Below are 4,925 nucleotides of genomic sequence, written 5' to 3'. Positions count from 1 at the left end.
CATATTCCTATTCATAAAAAATACACCTATGTCAGAAAATGGGCTGTGGCCCAGGCTCCAGCATTATATAAAAAAATCATGTGGGATGGGATGACGACTCTCCTCACCATAAAATCCAGTTAAAAACTCAACCTACTGCTCAGAGGCAGTACCCAGTAAAGCAGGAAGATAAAAAACAAGTCAGGGAGATCTTAGATCAACTTGAATACCAGGGGGGGATTTAAACATGCACCTTGTCCATGAACAATCCTTTGTTTCCTGTCTCTAAACCAGACAAATTATATCGTCTTGTTTTGGATTTAAACTCTTGTTGCAAAACTTTTGCAGTACAAAATGCACACAGTGCAGCACTGATGAATAACATAGTTCGAAAAAAATACAAAATGACATTAGACATTTCAAACGGTTTCTTCTGTCAAAATATCGCACCAGAAAGCAGGTATTTGGCCGCATTCTCAATAATGGGGACACAGCGTCAATTTTGCAGTCTCCCCCAAGGATTCAAGAATAGTCCAGGGTTATTTTCAGCCAGAGTAACAGAGTTACTACAAACATATGATGATGAGGCATTATCCTATGTCGATGACATCTATCTTACAGATGACGATTTAAAGAGGCACTTGAACAGGGTGAACACCATAATACTTGGATTCTCCTCTGAATGGTATAAATTCAACTTTTAAAAATCAAGAATTGCCCACCTCAACGTCCTATTCTTGGGATACGAACTTTCAAGTGAAGGCAAAAGCCTAGCAGCCAACTTTTTAGAAAAATGTGCTCTGCTCCAATCTCCAAAAATGCTGAAAAACTTACATTCAATTCTAGGATTCCTAAACTTTGGAAGAACTTACCTTCTGAATTACGCAGAAAGGGTTAAACCTCTCTATGAACTAATCAAACCTGATTTCAAACATTCAAGTTGGACTCAAAAACACACAGAAATTTTGCGTTCAGTACAAACAGACATGTTGGCAACAACACACTTACAAACACGCGACAATGTATGCAACCTTGTAATCCGAATCATCCCAGGGAGATGCGGATTCACCTACCTAACCTTTAATGAAGGTGAAAAGGTAACAATAGCTTACAAATCACACTTGTACACACAAGCTGAAATGAAATTCACTTCAACAGAAAAAAATTCTGACATCAGTTCAAACTGCAGTAGCAAAGGAAAGAGCCCTCGCACAGGGTAAACGCATTAAAGTCGTTACACCTGTACCTGCCTCAGAGGCAGTGACAAAGGCAAGCATTCCAAATGCAAAAGCTCTACATCCGAGATGAATGTGGGTTAATCGGTTTACTGGTTCGGACATGTACGGATCAGGAAGTTTGGTGAGCGGAGTCAAGAGAAGTTCAAGATCTCGGGATAGTTTTGTATATGTAATTGTCTGATCAATACTGCGGGTGTTGTGTTGAGGTTGACTCAAAAGGACATTAGTGATCCGGTACCATGGGACAATGAATGGTTGAGAGCCTTCCACGAGCTGAGGGAGAGCCTATGTCACGCTCCAGCTCTGGGAATGCCTCTGCTGTGAGAAGGAAAGATGTGTGTTGGCGGTCCTTGTACAGACACATGGAGGTGCCCGTAGACCAGTGGCTTATTTCTCAGCTAAATTAGATCTAGTAGCTTCTGCGTTGCCCGGATATCTTAAATCCATTGCTGCAACAGGTGTCAGCATTGAGAGATGGGAAAGCATAGTGATGGGCCATCCACCTATTGTTTATCTGCCACATTCAGTCGAACTGTTAATGACAAGAACAAAGACACAGTATTTAACAAATAACAGACTTGACTTACAAAGTATGAGCAAGGTATATTGGTTTCCGAAAATGTTACTCTGAAACACTGTACAACTTTGAATCTTGCCACATTGTTGCCTCTTCCGCAAGAGGAAGGAGAAGATTGTGAAGAGCATGACTGTCGGGATGTTACTGAACCCAGACCTGACATTGTTGATGAACCGCTGCCTGAATATGATTTGATCTTTTTTGTAGATGATTCATGCTTAAGAGACAATGAAGGGTGTTTGAGAGCAGCGTTTGCCGTGTACACCATCTTGGGGGTGGTGGAAGCTTCCTGTTTTAAAAGAGTATACTCTGCTCAGGTGGCCAGAATTATTGCTCTGATACGTGCCTGTATCAATGCAGATGGAGACCGAGTGACTATCTATACAGACAGCCAATATGTATTTGGAGATGTTCATGATTTTGAACAGTTATAGTCACAGAGGGGATTTATAACGTCCTCAGGATCTCCTATACATAACTGAGAATTTGTGCGTCAATTACTAGAAGCTTTACAGAAACCTAGGGAGATTGCTGTGGTAAAATGCGCAGCCCATGGGACGGGAGAGGACTTTGTTACTAAAGGAAATAACTATGCTGACGAAGTAGCTCATTTTTGTGCTATACATACTAGTTTTTCCATCGTGAATATGTAGGAGAGAGCACAGAAGAGACCGAGCTCAGCATGATGTTAGCTGTAGCCAATACTTGGCCTGAGGTAAAGCTGCTGCACGATGAGGTCCCAGAGGATGAAGCTGCATCATGGGTTAAAGCAGGCTGTGAAAGGAGAGAAGATGGCATTTGGATATCGACAGATGTCAAAGCAGTATTACCCAACTGTTTATTGAGCCCAATGGCAAGGCAGATTCACAGAGCAGTTAATCTTGGGAGAGATTCCATTAAGCAAACTTGGTTAAACCCACAATTTCATGTGCATGCTGAAGCAGTGTGTCACAGGTGTGTTACGTGTCAACAAATGAATTTTGGAAAGAGAACTGTAGTTTCGATGAGCCACATTAGAAGATCAGGAGGTCCTTTCAATAGGAAACAATTGGAATGTATTGAGATGCTGAGATGCAATAGACTGAGATATGTTTTGGTGGTGGTGTGTATCTTTTCACGTTGGGTTGAGGCATATCCAACTAGATGATGTGACAGTCTCACAGTGGCAGAACTGCTCTTAAGGGAACTTATACCATGGTTTGGATTTCTGACCTCAGTGGAGACAGATAGAGGAGCACACATCCATAATGAAATCATGAAATTGTTGTGTACAGCTATGAAGATTGATCAAAGATTGCACTGTAGCTACAGGCCTGAGGCTTCTGGTCTTGTGGAGCAGATAAATGGCACAATCAAAATGAGGGTGTCCAAGGTGTGTTCGTCCACTTCATTGAAATGGCCAGATGCATTGCCATTGGTATTGATGAGTCAGCGTAGCACTCCCGATAGGAGGACAGGGCTCTCTCCCCATGAAATATTGATGGGAAGAGCTATGCGCTTGCCTATGGTGCCAGCTGCAGCATTGATAAACATCACAGATGATTTGGTTATAGATTATTGCAGGGGACTGGCTGATGTGGTTAATTCTGTGTCCCACCAGGTTGAGGCTGCGACTGCATCCACCTCGAGAGGCCTGCTGCATGATCTTGACCCTGGTGACTGGGTGCCTGTCTGACAGCACGTGAGGAAGAGCTGCCTTGATGCACACTGGTGAGGACTATACCAGGTGATATTAGTCACAAGTATGACTGTAAAATGTGGAGGATTGCCAAACTGGATCCACGCTTCACATACTCGCAGAGTCCTAGAACCTGTTGAGGACCCGACTCCCCATGTTCCAAGAAGTGCAATCGAGAATGCAACAGAAACAGAAAGAACAGGTCAGATCGTGAGAACTCTTAATGAGGGTGAACAATCAACTGAGCAAGAAAGAATAAATCAAACAGCCTCAGAGTTAAATTCAGATTCTGAGATAGACGAGATTGCAGACGTGAACTTTGAACCACAGCAGAGTGAACAGCCTGGTGCAGAAGAATCAGATTGAGAGGAAGAGAGGAGAACAGATGCTGCAGCAGCAAAGTAGTCAATAAAGAAAGAAAGGCTGAACATAAGGCTTGCATCTGAGAAGAATCTCACTCCAATTCCTGATACATCTGAATCTGATCAAAGTGAAACTGAAGAAAGACCGGATGGTCTAAGACGATTCAGAAGAGAGAGAGTGCCATCACAAAAGTACGCATCTTCTGAGTGGACCTACCTGGCTGCAGAGGCAGAGACCGGAGAGATTCGGGAGGTTGGGGACCTGCCCAGCGAGTCACGGAGAGAGCACTAGCACTCTGACAATTGATATTAAGTTAATAGTCCCTGGAGTTGATGCTTTTCGAATTCTAACTCAGACAGTTCCTGATCCACCAAGGTTGAGTGGATTGCGATTTTTGATCTTTAAACAAGTTGCTTTCCCTACCTTTGGTCGACAGCCTACCGCACAAGAAATAGGAGAGATTTGCACTGAGATTCTGCAGCTTGTTTTTGCTATGCTTGGACCTAACATTGTAAACGATGAAGCTTGAACTGTAAAAGAAAATTTTATTAGCCTTAGAAACAAGATACCCTGGCACAAGTCGAAAACATTTAAAGTAGGGACTTTCATTAGAAGAGGAACTGAGGGATAGGGCTGACTATATTTCTACAACAGGTTTAGTATCAATGAACTTAACATTACAATAATTGAATCGAATAGAACAATAAAAAGACATTGTAATTAACAAAATCAAGCAAAGAAAAGAAGAACAGAGACTTTGTTGACTTCATTTATGTCTCAAACTAAACAATGGCGGTCGTTACATCTTTGGTTGAGTCTCATGATGCTGAAAAGAATGGGGAACAAGCAACACCTACCCCATCTACCTAAGACGTAGATGAGGGTGCATCTGCCAAAGACAGAGATATGATTAGGGAAACTAGTCGGATGTTGCACATAGATTTATCAAAGGGGGATTTCCCGCTGAATACATGCGCTCGCTTGTTGTGTGAGTATGTTGATACAATAGAAGTAAAATATTGTTATGTGTGTATACAACTGCCAGCATCAGTAGAAGAGGGCACTTGATATCATCATTTACATTTGACCT

Source organism: Lissotriton vulgaris, chromosome 9 (assembly GCF_964263255.1).
Source record: "Lissotriton vulgaris chromosome 9, aLisVul1.2, whole genome shotgun sequence".
Classification (NCBI taxonomy): domain Eukaryota; kingdom Metazoa; phylum Chordata; class Amphibia; order Caudata; family Salamandridae; genus Lissotriton; species Lissotriton vulgaris.
Note: the sequence above shows the minus strand (reverse complement) of the source record.